Source organism: Ursus americanus, chromosome 2, assembly GCF_024610735.1.
Source record: "Ursus americanus isolate L20-20 chromosome 2, mUrsAme1.1.p, whole genome shotgun sequence".
Taxonomy (NCBI): domain Eukaryota; kingdom Metazoa; phylum Chordata; class Mammalia; order Carnivora; family Ursidae; genus Ursus; species Ursus americanus.
The window spans coordinates 86,788,949-86,806,143 of NC_142128.1; positions in this window are offsets into that span (position 1 = coordinate 86,788,949).

A 17,195-nucleotide genomic window follows, 5' to 3' on the forward strand; every position below is an offset into this window, starting at 1 on the left:
CTTTAACTGAGGGTACTCATTTAACATAAAACATATCAAAGGGGAGGTGGGTGTGGGGATGGGTGAAATAGGTGAAGGGGATTAAGAGTACACTTATGATGAGCACTACTTGAGTAATGGATAGAGTTGTTGAATCACTACACTGTACACCTGAAACTAATATAACACTGTATGTTAACTATACTGGAATCAAAATTTAAAAACTTAATAAAAAATAAAGAAGGGTTAATACTTATTCTTTTCAAACTGTTCCAAAAAATAGAAGAGGAAAGAAAGCTTCCAAATTTATTCTACAGGACCAGCATTATTCTGATACCGCAACCAGATGAAGACACTACAGAAACAGAGAACTGCAGGCCAATATTCTTGATGAACATAAATGCAAAATTCCTCAACAATATAGTAGCAAACCAAATCCAACAATACATCAAAACAATCATTCACCACGATCAGGTGGGATTTATTACAGGAACGCAAGGGTGGTACAATATTTGCTAATCAATCAATGTGATGCATCACATTAAAAAAGAAAGCTACACACAGATTTTCAACTATGGGGGGGGGAGTTAGCACCCCAGCCCCTTCATTGTTTAAGGGTAAACTGTACTTTATTTATTTATTTAGATTTTATTTATTTATTTAAGAGAGAGAGGGAGGTAGTGAGGGAGAGGGAGAGAAAGAGGGAGAAGCAGACTCCCCACTGAGCAGAGAGCCCGATATGGGACTTGATTCCAAGACCCTGAGATCATGACCTGATCCAAAGGCAGATGCTTAACCAACTGAGCCATCTAGGCATCCTCAACTGTACTTTCGATCCCAAGTTACTTAGAGCATTTACTCAGCATGTTCTGTTGAAAAGTATCACATTATAGTCTACCTCTTCTTCCACTCTGGCACATTTACATTTCTCATTAAAGTAAAAAAGATGCTAAATTCAGATTTTATTTTATTTATTAATATTTTATTATGTTCAGTTAACCACTGTATAGTACATCATTAGCTTTTGATGTAGTGTTCAGTTATTCATTAGTTGTGTATAACACCCAGTGTTCATTCACAACACATGCCCTCCTCAATACCCATCACCCAGCTCCCTATCCCCCCACCCCCTTCCCCTCTGAAACCCTCAGTTTGTTTCCCGGAGTCCATAGTCTCTTATGGTTTATCTCCCTCTCTGATTTCTCCCCCTTCAGTTTTCCCTCCCTTCCCCTAGGGTCCTCCATACTATTCCTTATGTTCCACATATGAGTGAAACCATATGATAATTGTTTTTCTCTGCTTGACTTATTTCACTCAGCATAATCCCCTCTGGTTCCATCCATGTCAATACAAATGGTGGGTATTCATCCTTTCTGTTGGCTGAGTAATATTCCATCATATATATGTAACACAGCTTCTTAATCCATTCAAAAATTAACGAAGCAGGAAATAACAACTATTGGTGAGGATGTGGAGAAAGGGGAACCTTTTTACACTGTTGGTGGGAATGTAAGCTGGTAGAGCCACTCTGGAAAACAGTATGGAGGTTCCTCAAGGTGTTAAAAATAGAGCTACCCTACAACCCAGAAATTGCACTACTAGGTATTTACCCCAAAAATACAGACGTAGTGAAAAGAAGGGGCACATGCACCCCAATGTTCATAGCAGCAATGTCCATAATAGCCAAACTGTGGAAGGAGCTGAGATTCCCTTCAACAGATGAATTCAGATTTTAAATAACTCAGTGTTTAGAATAGGATCTGGGACATAGGAAGAGACTATAAGCATTAGCTTTAACAGAATGCTCTGGAGCAACAGTAGCTGGAATGTTACACGTGGATACCCATGGGTCCCTAAAATCGTGTCAGGAGGTCAACAAGACAAAACATACTCATAATAGTACTGAGGTATTATTTTATATTATTTATGTAGTCATTACTATAAGTCATTGTACTCTTCACTATTAGTACTAACACTTGTGCTATTGTCATTGAATATTTTACCACCATGCAATCTCAGTTAAAAAAAAAAAAAGTCAGTGTCACTAAAGAATGGCCTTTATGAAGTATTGAAACGTAGTAATTTTATTAAATCTCAACTCTCAGGTGCCTGGGAGGCTTACTCAGTTAAATGTCTGCCTTTGGCTCAGGTCATGATCCCAGGGACCTGGGATTGAGTCCCACAGAAGGCTCTCTGCCCAGCAGGGAGTCTGCTTCTCCCTCTGCCTCTGCCTTTACGCCCTGCTCATGCTCTCTCTCTCTCTCTCTCTCTCAAATAAATGAATAAAGTCTTTAAAAAAATAAGTAAATCTCAACTCTTGAGTATATATCTTTTTATTATTTTGCGTGATGCAAAGAGAAGAATACATAAAACACTTCTGCACCCTGAAGTATGACAGTGTTGAGAAAAATCACACATGCAATTATTTGAGTTGTGAGTTAAACTACCCAAATTTTCCATGAAATACCATTTTTAATCGAAAGACCAAATTACAGACAAATTATGGTTATTTAGACTTTAATATTCGACATTTATTTTCTCAAAAATGAATGGAGTGAGCCTGTCACTTCAGGGAAAATAACTGTTTGTTGCCATAGTAGCATTTGAAGTTTCATAGGAAAATTAGGATTTTGGAAAACTTATATGCAGCACCGCAAGCTTGAGAGCTTCCAAATACTTAAAGACTTTTCTAATGAGATTGGTAGTAATAGTAACAAATGCAGTGTTTTATTTTCTATAATGAAATATGTTGGCATTTTAAACGGCATAATCTCAATGAACTTATATTTTCCAAATGACGAACATCCCAAAATCCTGCATGGCTAAAAGATCTGGGTAAGATAGACCAATGGATTTATCTGAAGATGGAAGAATAAGTTTATTGATATTTGGTTTCAGCTTTCACATTTCAGCTCACCTTTAAGAAATTACCACTTGTTATCAATACCATGTTTGGTATCAAAGGTAATTTTTAAGAAGATTATTAAAATATCCCCCTTTTCTAGTAGCATATCTGTGTGTGGTTGGATTTTCTTCATAGACTTGAACTGAAATGATATATTTCAATAGACTTACTATAGAAGCATTATGAGAACAGCTACTTCTCTTCAGCCAGACATTGAAGAAATCTGCAAAAGTGTCCAATAATGTCCCTCTTCTTCCTAAAATTTTTTGGTTGAGAAATGTTATTTTTCATTTAAATATATATTTACATTAATTTATAATGAATTTATTATTACTTAATTTTTAAAAAAGATTTCACCTATTTATTTTAAGAGAGAGAGTGCAGGAGGGGCGGAAGGAGAGGGAGAGAGAATCCCAAGCAGACTCTGCCCTGACTAGAGGCTCAATCTCACAACCCTGAGATCACCACCTGAGCCAAAATCAAGAGTTGGATGCTTAACCGACTGTGCCACCCTGGAGCCCCTATTATTATTATTTAAAAATGAATATATAGATAATTGTTTCAAACATTTCTGTTTTTATTTCAAATGCAGTAGATATCAGTAGCTAAAAGCCATATAATCAAAACTTTCTTGGGCCCTCAATAATTTTTAAGAATGTTAAGGGTTCCTGAGACCAAAAAGTTTAAGAACCACTGGTATAGAATAAATGTCTATTGGGTAGCTCCTTCACACCATATAATCCCTTCAGTCTAAGACTCCAGAAGATAGAATGAGGACTGTAATTCTGTACATAAAATAAACTAGAATAAAGCAATAATGTGGTAACCAGACATGATTCTAGAAATTGCTTTAAGCTAAGGAGAAAGGAACACTTTGTTGTGACTAAAGGTGTATGATAATTAATGAATAAAATGTTTTCAAGAAGTTATTTATGAATTGAGAGATTTATGAATTGATTTCAATTGGAAAGTTGTCAAACTGCCATTTACTCTACTTGTCAATACCAGAATAGTTATAATCTTACAAAATGCCCAAGATAATATTCTTATTACCTGTTGATTTAGAGATATTGATAGAGGGATAATAGATTTCAGTAGGTTTTGTTGTTTTTGTTTTTCTTTTAAGATTTTATTTGTGAGAGAGAGAGCAAGAGCACAAGCAGGGAGAGAGGCAGGCAGAGGGAGAAGCAGGCTCCCCACTGGGCAAGGAGCCCGATGCGGGACTCAAACCCAGGACTCTGGGATCATGACCTGAGCTAAAGGCAGTCATTTAACTGACTGAACAACCCAGGCATCCCCTGATTTCAGTAAGTTTGAACTTTTTTTTTAATGTGCTTGAGAACATTCCTATTTCCTCTAGCTTATCATTTCTTAGATTTCTTTCTTCACTCTACAAGCCAGAGTGCCTTCGCTTTAGTCTTTCTGTGCTCTTATTAGAGCCTTTACCCAGGCTTGAAGCCTCGGTGAAGTCTTTGACTCTTTTTTCTACTTTATTTCTAAGCAGCTGCCAAATTGTAATGTCTCTTCTTTTCAGATTTGTTTCACATTTATTCCTTTCTTCTCCATCCGCAGGCCTCCTCTAGCCCCGATGACCATCACCAAAACCTGGGTTTTTAGAGCAGGGTTTTAGATGAACTCTCTGCTGCTAAGTGCATTAAATAACTGACTAAAGCGGTGATTTATTTGATCTTGTCACTTTTGAACATAAAACCCTCCGGAGGCTCTTGATTGCCTATAAAATAGTTCTTCAGCCCAGCATTCAGGGGCATTCGATGCTATTATTTGTCCCCAGACTTTGTATTCAGAACATTTTTCACTACGGCTCATCAAGTGAGGAAGCTTTCCCAATGTCCTACATAAGAATGCCTATTATTGAAACTAGAGCTCTTTTGTAACCCTGCAGACTGGGATGTCCCCTCCCTCTTCCAGTTACAGGTCCCATTGGCCAGGGTCCAAGTCCCAACTTTTCCTTGAAACATTCTTCCCTTTCTTATAAAATTTAGAAATAAAAATATTAATAATACAAGTAGAGTGCTTCCTCTGTGCCTCAAATCCTAATGCTATGTGATATGGGTGACTTGAGGCAGAGAATAATGTACTATTTTTTCATCATTTAGGGGCAGTGTGGAAGCAATAGTCTTTGGCGTTAGAAGACCAGTTTCAAACTCTGGTTAATATCTATTTTACAGGGTCATTATAGGATCAAATAAGGGAATGTCTGTTGAAAATGGCAAAGCTCCATAAAGTTTATTATTACTATTACTCTTACCACTATTACGATTATTCTTATTATTATTGCTATTATTGTTTTTTTTTCAGGTGTGTATGTATTTTCCTTATTTTTAAAAAGATTTTATTTATTTGAGAGAGAGAGAGAAAGAAAGAGCGGGGAGAGGGACAGAGGAGGAGGGAGAGGGACAAGCAGACTCCAGGCTGAGCACAGAACCCCACTTGGGGCTCGAGCTCATGACCCTGAGGTCACAACCTGAGCCAAAACCAAGAGTCAGGGACTTAACTGACTGAGCCATCCAGGCACCCCTCATGTGTGTATGTATTTTCATGCCCTTAATTAGGATATAAGGTTTTGAAAGGAAAGTGTTGGTCATTCTTTACTTTTTAATTCCCCCTTGTTAACGAAAGATCCGAATATAAGAATGAATGTTTACAAAAAGAGAAGTTAGAAGAGTTGTGGTAACCCACAAATAAATGTTTGTTTTGTTAAGAAAAAAAATATGGAGTGGAAGATTAGCAACACAAAGCTTAACTCTGCTGTTATTGGGGGGTTGTCTCATAGTGACGAGAATAGTCTTACTACTGAAAAATTTCGAACCGCAGGAATTTTTAAAAGATTCCAAGATAAATAATTTATAGCTCCTCAAGGGAGAATGAGGGTAAAATTCTGTAGGGAAGGAATGAACCAAAAGAGTGGAGACTTCAGTATGAATCAACATGAAAAATAAAACTATGATAGAAAATAAGGTTTGCTAAATTCTGGGAAGGTGGCTTACCTCTTACACAAAACAACTTATTACAGAGATTAAAGCTTAAGTCATCTGTATAGTTAAATGGCTAATGTTCAATCAACTGAAGGGTTGGTAGCTTATATCATCGATTATGGTGTTACAAGGAAACCAATGTAAAATTAATAAATTTTCAGTGCTTCCAGAATCATAAGAAATGCTATTAAACTTTTAATAACTACATGCTGACTTGAGTTACTTCATACTATAACTAAAATTAAATCCTGAGTGAGTAAGAATGTTCAAGGTTAGAATAGTTGGTAAGAAGAGGGTCGTAGCACCACACATGTGCATGTATGAGCGAATAGCCTTGTAAACAGAGGGATCAATGAGTATGAGACACTAGGGGGGTGAGTAGGGGATAATGTCCTGCCTGTCTTCTGCTCCCTGCTTTTCTCCGACCTTTATACCTGGACCTACTTGACCCCTATGTGCAGTTCTCAGCTGTGTTTCAGACTCTGGAACCAAATCAAGGGAGACTTAATGAACCCTAGTGAATCGTTTGCAGGCTCGGCCTCAAATAAAAGTGTTATTAATCCCTCTCTGACTTTGAGACTTACCTAGTTCTCACCTTCTGCCTCTTATATGATCAAAGAAAGTCCCTCCTTTGCTTCTTTTGTTCCTAAGCCCTGGTTAATTTGGCATCTATTCAGTAACACACTACTTTTCACCACTTCTCTTTGTCACAAACGTCAATGGCTTCTTCTAAGTCTGGGGCCCTTTTTGACTTCCACACGATACAGGCAAATCAATTTTCTTTTCTTTTTTTTTTTAAGATTTTATTTATGTATTTATTTGAGAGACAGCAAGAGAGAGGGGGAGAGGGAATCAGGCTCCCCGCTGAGCAGGGAGCCTGACACAGGGCTCGATTCCTGGACCCCGGGACCGTGACCTGATCCAAAGGCAGACACCTCACCGACTGAGCCATCCAGGTGCCCTCAATTTTCAAACTATAAACCAGATACATTGAAGAAGCACCTATGATAAATCTAATTTTCTTTCCATTGAGGAAAGAATGGACTTTCCATAGTAACAAGTAAAAGAAAGTTAAGAGTAAAAGAAGTTAACAAGTAGAAGAAGGTTACTTGTTGGTACTGAAGCACAGACCCCACCAACACAGCCATCTGTGCTCGACCCATCAAGCAAGTGCAGTCAGACTTTGTGATGGTTCTGCAGAAGCCAAAGCAGCACGACCAGCATTTCAGGGTCACGTTCTGAGTTGCTGGTGGAGTGAAGGATCTAAATGATGCATCACAACAACCTTTGGAAACATGAGTTTTTTCTTTTGGTCACCAGCAAAGTTTTCTTGAACTATCCTATGCCAAACGATGTGCTGGCTATTAGGGGTTCATAGATGAAGGAGACTGGTTTCTGCCCTGAGGGAGCTCACTGTCCTGGTAGATGAGGAGAGAGGTTGTGATACATTAAAAAAAAAAAAAAATTGAGGTGAGAAAATTTGGGATTTGGTGAAATTGAGCCACTCTGAAGAGTCACCACAACAAGCAAATTGTGTCTTGTCAGTAATAATTAGGATACAACTTTATTTGAAATTCCTTACTTTTTATCTCCTGAGGAGAAATCAAGAAACTGTGATGGGAGACACAGTTTTTTTTAAAAAGAGAGGTAAGTGATAACTAGTTTAAAATACTTGGAGTGTAGCAAGGGAAAAACAAATATATATGTTCAGTGATATAAAAAGTTAAAATCAATACTAAAAATTACAACATGGTACAGCTTGAATAAACTAATAAAGGACATGATTACAGGGTGATCTCATTTGAAGGGGATTGGAGAAGACTTTGAGAGTAGTTCTTTAAAAAAAAAAGATTTATTTATTTGTTTGAAAGAGAGAAACAGAGAGAGTGAGCAGAGGAAGAGGGAGAGAGTAGACTCTGTGCTGAGTGCAGAGCCCAACACAGGGCTTGATCCCAGGACCCTAAGATCATGACTTTAGCTAAAAGCAAGAGTCGGGTGCTTAACTGACTGAGCCACCCAGGCACCCCCTTTAACGGTAGTTTTTAACCAGAACCTGAAGGTAATGATAGAAACTCTTACTCCATAGCTAAGTTTAGGTAATGACTTGTCTCAAGGCACAAAGACAAATATTAGTAAGCTTGGTTGAAGGAGGACAATGAAATGTTGTTGGTCAAGGTAGAGGGTTCAAATTGCCAATTAATAAAATATGAGTTAAGGGTTGGGCTGGGGAAGATAATGGGTGACCTTGAATTACAGACTCATGTGGACACATGTGGATTCATGTGGGTCTATAAGATCATAAGAGTCTAGAACTAGGAATCTGCTGAAAACAGGAATCTAGTGGCTCTGAGAGTTTAGGGAGCAGGAATTTGATCAACTGGCAGAGCAGAGATATTCATTCCTTCATTCATTTACTCATTCATTAATCTAATGTTTATTGACAGCTTACTATGTTCCAAGAAATGTTCTAAGCACTTGGATAAGCCCTGAAACCTTATAAAACTTACATACTCACGGTAGAAGTCAGAAACAAACAGATAAATAAACAAATGAAAATATTGCCCGATAGTAATTGCAATGCAGAAATTAAAGGGAATCATATGGACAAGAGACCGATTGTTCTTTTATATTTGGGGGTGGGGAAGGGATGGTAGTAGGGGAGGGCTCTTTGAAGATGTGACATTTAAACAAAGACCTGAAGTCAAGCAGGAGTCACACGCATATACCCAGGGAAGTGTGGCTGGGATGAGCAGAGTCTGATGGAGCAATTCCCCGCAGACAGACTAAATCCAAAGCCCTGGGAGGCCAATGTGGTCAAGAAGGAGTAGGCAAGAAACAAATGGCTTAAGTAAGCAAGCTGGGTAAGGGCCGATGAGGATCCTATGAGGAAGGATCTCAGGAACTTAAACCACAATTCTGAGGTATGTAGAAGTCGAGAGCTAGCTCAAAGAGGAGGGGTCCAAGGGCTGGCTGTGGGCATGCGTGTGATTCAGTCATGGATAAGCTGAGCAATGTTAGAATTCAGTACAGTTGGGGTGCCTAGGTGGCTCAGTCAGTGAAGCGTCTGACTCTTGATTTTGGCTCAGGTCATGATCTCAAGGTCCTGGGACTGAGCCCAGCACGGGGCTCTGCACTCGGCGTGGAATCTGCTTCTCCCTCTCCCTTTGTTCCTCCCCCACTTACGTTCTCTCCTCTCAAATAAATAAATAAAATCTTAAAAACAACAACAACAACAAAGAATTCAGTACAGCTTGCTGTAAGTAAAGAACCAGAGTTAGCTTGGATCTGACGCAGTGTTTTCTGGTGTAGGACTTTACAATAATAATAACCATAATAATTGATCTAGTGATCTACCACCTACCTGTGACAGCCTTGTTTCCTCTGTGCCTTCATAACTTTTACTCATCTTCGCTTGTTGGTTGAAATCAGATGTCCCATCCTCTTTGACCTAACTCCCAAGTCTTGGTAGAGTTTAGGAGTCCTTACTCGGGGATCCCCAAATATACTATTCCTATTCCAATACAGTCACATTGCTTTATGTTGGTATTTTTATTTCTGCTACTATATGAGGGTTTTTCAGGGTGAGCGATCGTATCTTATTCTTCTTTATATCCCATGTTGCTAATATAGCGTCTGCACCAGGATGTGTTCAGTGTACATTTTTTGATTGACTAAATGAATGAAAGAATGAGTAGATGATAACTTATCAAATCCTTTGTGAAATTAGGCAGGGCAAGTATATAAAACAAGAGTAAAGTGTGTGAGTATGTCTGATATACGCCAGGTTCTTTACTTCAACCATATCTGTTAATTCTCCCAGCAAGTCAGTGCGGTGGGGAGTGAAATCATCTATCTTTTAGAGACAAATAAACTACAGTTCAGAATCCATAAAGACCAGCAACAAGGTGATAAACCTAGTGATGGGCAAGGCTGGGAAACGGTGCTGGGTTCTTTCCGGTTTGCCTAGGATCGCAGATTGGATGGTGTTGAACTCACAGGCATGTGTACAAGAAGGAAAATTTCCTGCCAGGGAGCACACAGTTCCTGATTGCTGTGAACTTTTTTGACTCATTAGGGTGATAGAGAACCATTTACGTTTCTGAGTGGTAGGATAAAATGTATTGTGCTATGATAAACATGGCCTTTGAGATAATTATTCTCACCACTCTGGCTACTCTGTACAGGCTGAATTACAGAAAGACAAGTTAGGAGTTGATTATAGTCCACCAGCTGCGGAGTTGTGAAGAATTACAGTTGTGTGTGCCCCTGGAACTAGAAAAGAAAGAAAAAATGATCTAGGAGAAATTGAGTAGGAAAAAAATGACAGAACTTAAAAAGTCTCACTAGAGGTGAGATAACAAGGAGAGAGTTCATTCAAGTATAACTAGGGTTTCAAGTCCATGATCTTAAGAGCATCTGGGAGTTTGGGATGGCACCTAATTTAAGGCATATGCCAAATGCTGCTTAAAATTGATTACACTTTTTAGACATCCTAATAGTCCACCACAAAAATCATGGAGTGGGTGAATGCAAATCAGTATGCAATTCATATCTCAGTTCCTCATCTAGAAACTAGTAAGAGTTTTCTTAGATGATTTTCAGGGTCAATGTCCTCTCTAAATTTACAAAATTCTTGAATTGGAGCAGTTTCTTTCCTTTATATGCCCCCACCTTTTCCTTCCCTCTTCTTATTTCAAAATGACAACCCTGAAAGTGGTCATTATCTGGAAGTACAAATGTGTTTGAAACAAGTGCATAACTAGAAATCTTTCCCAGGTTCTGCACACACAAAGTGCATTTTTTGGTTTGCCAGTCCTGGAAATGTTTGTGAAGGCTTCTTGGCTTTTAGTAAGCATTGCTCAGCACAACCACCTGCTTTCTTTCTTTTCTTTTTTAATTGCTTGGGATGGGGCTGTTCTCTATCATGGATTTTTCCATTTGATAAAACTCTTCTTCTGTTTACCTTACTTTCAATCATTTCACTGTAGCACACCCCCAGAAATGGCTAAAAAAACCCTGCCATCATCAATCTTCTAGTTAAAGTATGTTGCAGAGTCTTAAACATTCATTCTAGAATCTCAATATGGGCAGTAGCAGCATGCCATTTTGTGTTAATCATGCCCCAGGATTCACTGCACCTTATTTAAAAACAAAAAAAAAACAAAAAACAAAAGTTCAACCAGAATTTGAGAAGCATGATTTGGTAGCACAAAGGAGAAATATTATAGGAAAAATACATTATTATCATATATTAAATATATATATATTATAATATATTATATATATTTAAATGTTATCATATATTAAATCCAGAGCAGTGAAGTCTTGGAAATGGGAATATTGATTTGTAAACTGTCTGTTGAAATAATTAAACTGTGTTGTTGAAACTACTGTCCAGAATAAAAAAAGTAACGAGAGGAAAGGACTCAGAAGGCAAAGCAGAGGGAATTCATTAATTTGAAAATATTTATCAAATACCAGTTATTAAGATATGGAGGCCTAAAGTAGGACGTTGGTCATATAGCAGAACATAAAACAGTCCCTGCCTTTCCAGAGCTCACAGCGTAGAGTGCGACGCTATAGGGAATGTAGGTATTGCATAAATGATTAGAAGTTTTAAAATGGAGAACTGCAAGTGAAACAGAAGGAAAAGGAACTTGACTTTGGGCAGAGGAAGGGGGCTATAGTTGGCCTGGTAAGATCTTTTAGGAAAAAGTAATCTTGAAGTTGAAAATTAAAGGTTAGATGGATGTTAGTTAGCAAGGCAGAGATGTCAGGAAAGGAATGGGATGGGATAAGTATGAAGTAATTAGTCAGGTGTTGAGATAGTCTTGGAATTGAAAGAAGTCCATTTCTTCCTTCAGGCACAGATGAGACCTAGTCAAGATATTGTGAGACCATATCAAAGAGAATGGGTAACATCCCAAAGGAAGTAGGGAGCCAAAGAAGATTTGTGCACTGAAGCGATCATGATCATGTTAACCGTTGTTGGAAGGGAAAGAGTGAAAGTGGGAAATGTGTATGTGTATACATGCAGGCTCACAGAAAATAATGTCTACTTGCTCTAAATCTAGGTGGTGAGGACATGCGCTCTGGGAGATTGCACTAACTGAAGAAAGAGCAAGGAGAAGCTTAGGATAATGGTTTATCACATTATTAGGCAGCCTGGTGAAGTTTTCCTCCTTGATGCTGACCCTTGCTACGAGATGACAAACATTTGTAAGCTGGAAGGACTTCAAGGGCAAGGCTCCCTAGCCTTTCTGAAAAAGGTTCTAAAAAACGATGGTTCCCAAACTTGAATATCAGGTACAGGAAATCATTCTCTCCTAAAACAAAAACAAAAATAAAACCCAACAAGTCCAATAACCTAAATATAAATTTGGAATGCCATTTTAACATCATAATTTAAGAAGAATATAATTTCACAGTAAATGGTAAGCCTTCTAATTCCCCTGTAAGGACAGTTAACATTTTTGTGCATATGATTTTCCTTAGTTTTCTTGTTTGTTCACAAAGCTATAACCTTTTGTCACATCCACAATGTCCCAGAGACTGAATTTTGTAAACCTTAGCTCTACCTATCGCAGAGACATGGATAAAAACTGGTACGGCCGTTACCCATGAACTAATTATATCCAAGGTCATTTAAGAGTTGAAATACACTTTCATTCCACAGCTATGACTTTTAGGATAGACCAGAAGGAGACTTAACCTCTGTTACTGACAAAGCATGATTAGTTGCTTATTCATTGAAGGAGGGCAAATGTTTCTCAGAATATTCCTTTTGCTTGATGGCTACTAGCTTTGTAAATATACCTCTGGAAGAAACAACACATTTCTGATGAGTCATCATGCTTTCATATAAGGATGCTAAAAAGTAACCTCAGAATAGGAATAGAAACTGAAAACCTAATTTAAGACTTCCCTGATTTGAGACAATGTTTTAAGGAGCATACACATGAAATAAATTCACTGCATATATATTAATTCAAATTGAAAATATTTAGAAAGGGATGCCTGGATGGCTCAGTTGGGTAAGCGTCTGCCTTTGGCTCAGGTCATGATCTCAGGGTCCTGGGATCGAGCCCCATGTCAGGGAGCCTGCTTCTCTTTCTCCCTCTGCCCTTCTCCCCGCTTCTCTCTCTTTCACTCTCTCTCTCACTCTCTCAAATAAATAAAATCTTTTAAAAAAAGAAAATATTTAGGAAATAAAGATCCAGTGAGTATCTCTGAAAATGTTTCTATATCATAGACATTATGATTTTAGTTTCACATTTAAGGGGGTGAAGTAATAGGGCGGTAAGAAACACTGATGAGTAATGGCTTCTTTTTCATTTTATTCTTAATTATAATAGGTCCTATGGTGGAAGAGAGCTTAGGTAAGAGGAAAATGTAATTTCTATCTCTATATAAAGCAGGCATAAGAAAGTTTGTGAGTTTAGTCTTAACCGGGAGAGGAGTAACACCAGCACGCCTACTAGCGTACCAAGAAGAGTTTTTCCAAAATAAACAAATGGGAATACATCCAATTAAAAGCTCCACAACAAAAGGAATGAGAAATTTATTTGCAATCACATTATCTGCTAAGGGCTTAATATCCAAAATAAAGAATTCATATAACTTGATAGCAAAAAAAAAAAAAATCTAATTAAGAAATAGACCAAGGACCTGAATAGACGAAGAAGGCATGCAAATGACCAATAGGTGGATGAAAAAGTGCTGAGCGTCACTAATCATTACAGAAATGCAAGTCAAAACCACAACGAGATGTCACCTCACATTTGTTAGAATGGCTATCGCCAAATAGACACGCAATAACAAATGTTGGCGAGAATGTGAAGAAAAGAGAACCCTTGTGCACTGTTAGTGGGATTATAAAGTGGTCCAGCCACTGTGGAAAACAGCATGGAAGTTCCTGAAAAGAATTAAAAATAGAACTACCAGATGATCCAGTGAATTCTAATTCTGGGTATTTATCTGAAGGAAACAGAAATACCATGTCAAAGAGATATCTGCACTCCCATGTCTGAAGCAACATGATTCACAATAGTCCAGACATAGAAACAACCTAACTTGTCTATCAACAGATGAATGGATAAATGAGTTGTGAGTCATATATATATAAAATGGAATATGGTTCAATTATAAAAAAGGAAACCATGCCATTTGGGACTACATGGATGGAACTTGAGAGCATTATGCTAAGTGAAATAAGTCAGAGAAAGACAAATACTGTATGTTCTCACTTATATGTGAAAAAAAAAAAAAAAAGCCCAAACTCAAATTCATAGAAAGAGAGATCAGATTTGTGGTTACCAGAGGCGGGGAGTGAAGGGTGGGGGGAATTGCATGAAAGGGGTCAAAAGGTACAAAATTCCAGCTAGAAGATAAATAAGTACTGGGGATGGAAAGTACAACCTGATGACTGTAGTTAACATTGCTGTATGGTGTATGTGAAAGCTGCTAAGAGAGTAAATCCTAAAAGTTCTCATCATAAGGAAAAAAACCATTTTAATCTGGTTTGTTTCATATCTGTATGAGGTTACGGATGTTTAACTAAATTTATTGTGGTGATAATTTCCCAATTTATGAAAGTCAAGCCGTGATGCTATACACTTAAGCTTATACAGTGCTGCATGTCCGGTATCGCCCCATAGAACTAGAAAACAAACAAACAAAAAGAAAACAAAAAAAGACGTTTCTCCAAAAACTCGAGCTCCTTGCTTCCTTTATGATTCCTTACAGATTTTAGAGTAGAATAAATGCTATTAGCATTAGGAGGTCCTGCTGTGCAAAACAGTCATGTTGGCCAAACTTGTTTTAAATTATATATGACAAAAAACCAAACAAACCTGAAAAAAAAACCAAAACCATGGTCTTTAAATTCAGGAAGACTTGAGTTTGGATCTCTGCTCTAACACTTAGTAATTTACATGGGCAATTTAATCATATGCCTTAGTTTCCCATCTATCACGTGTGGATAATACCCTTTTATAGTGCAGCTGAAAATTAAATGAAATTGTGTAAGTATTTTGGGGACCCTCGATATATGGTTGCTGTTCTCCCATGTTTATTCTTCCAAGCTAGTATCCAGTCTTCCCTGTCTACTTATGTCCCCTTGAAGGAGGATATTTTCCATCCATCTGCTTGATTCAGACTGTTTTCCACAAGGAAACATACAAATGCTAAGTTTCCCACTACTTTTCATATCAAAACTTGCCACCTCAATTCATTGTAAATTTGAGCCAAGATTTAGTTACAAAAATGTTTATCAAAGTTTTGTTTATAATAGTGAAGAAGTTGGAAACAGCATAATATCTTGAAATGTTATCCTTTAATAATAAATTATAGTGTCTCCATACATTGTAATACTATACGACCATTAAAATATCTTATTGGCATGGAAAAATATTTCTTTTTTTTTATTTTAATGATTTTTTTATTATATTATGTTAGTCACCATACAGTACATCCCCGGTTTCCGATTTAAGGCTCAATGATTCATTAGTTGTGTATAACACCCAGTGCACCATGCAATACGTGCCCTCCTTACTACCCATCATCAGTCTATCCCATTCCCCCACCCCCCAAAAAATATTTCTAACATGCTTCAATAAGTAAAAATAAAGATTACAAAACAGTTATATTACAAAGGTATTAAAAAATTACATGTACATGTATAGAATAAAAAACAATGATATACACAAAATTTTTAGCCAGTGTTATTTCTAGATGGTGAGATGTGTGATTTTTATTCTCTTTCTTCTATAGAACTAGGTATGGTGGCTAAGACTTCTGTAACACAGGATCTAAGAGGCAACATTTATATTCCTAAGTCAAACTTGAACTGTTCCCAGCCCCTCTCTGGCTAGAAAATTTTATTTCAAGCATTGTTGAAATTTCTTTGCACTTAAAATTGTCTAAGTTTGTGCAGGTGTCCTGTGGATCTTGTAAAGTTCCAGACATTTAAATAGAATCCTCTGATTTTGATATATTCTGATCACCAATGATAAGGCCGTGTCCAAGCCTCATCATGCCTTGAAATTTAAGAGCTGTTTTCCTGCCTGGGCACCAAGCTTGAGTCCTGGGAACTCAAGCAGATAGAGTCCAATGTCACCATGGGCACCGTGCATTTTGTAATCCCAAACCTCTTCTTTCTTCTTCTTCGAACGGTTTTTCAAATTTTCATATAGCAAAACTGTTTCCTACTAAGAATAAACTGGTTTTCTTTTTCATGTATTAATTCTTGAAGTAAATGGCAATTTGAAGATTAAATCTTATTAAGTATTCTTAAATACTTAATATGTATCTCCATGTATTACTTATGTATTACTATGTAGTAATAGGTATTACATACTATATAGAAGGCACGAAAGTCCCTAATTCTATTTTATTTTTTTTAAAGATTTTATTTATTTTTGCAAGGGGGGGCGGCGCACAAGCAGGGGGAGTGGCAGGCAGAGGGAGAAGCAGACCCCCTGCTGAGCAGGGAGTCTGATGTAGGACTTGATCCCAGGACTCTGGGATCATGACCTGAGCTGAAGGCAGTTGCTTAACCGCCTGAGCTGCCCAGGCACACAAAAGTCCCTAATTTTAAATGGAATTTCTGAATTATCAATCTTTTTTTTATGCATTTAGCAACTTTTTAAAAAACTGAAGTATAGTTGTCACACAAGGTTGCATTCATCTCAGGTTTACAACATAGTGATATGAAACTCTTTATGTTATGCTCTGCTCGCCACGAGTGTCACTACCATCTGTCACTATACAACACGATTACAGTAGCACTGACAACATTCCCAATGCTGTACCATTTATCCCCGGACTTAGTCATCCCATAACTAGAAGCCCATACCTCCCACTCCTCTTCACCCATTTTGCCCATCTCCCCACCACTTTCCCCTCTGGCAACACCAGTTTATTCTATTTATGGGTCTGTTCTGGGTTTTGTTGTTGTTTATTTATTTATTTTGTTTTTTTAGATTCCACATGTAAGTGAAATTATACAGTATTTGTCTTTTGTCTGACTTCTTTCGCTTAGCATAATGCCCTCTAGGTCCATCCATGTTGTCACAAATGGCAAGATCCCATTCCTTTTTGCAGCTGAGTAATATTCCATTGTGTAGGTTTATCGCATCTTCTTTATCCACTCATCTATCAGTGGACACTTGGGTTGCTTCCATATCTTATCTATTGTAAATAATGCTGCAATCAACATAGGGGTACATATACCTTTTTTGAGTTAGTGTTTTAATTTTCTTTGGACAAATACACAGTAGTGGAGTTACTAGATTGTTTGAATCATCAATCTTATA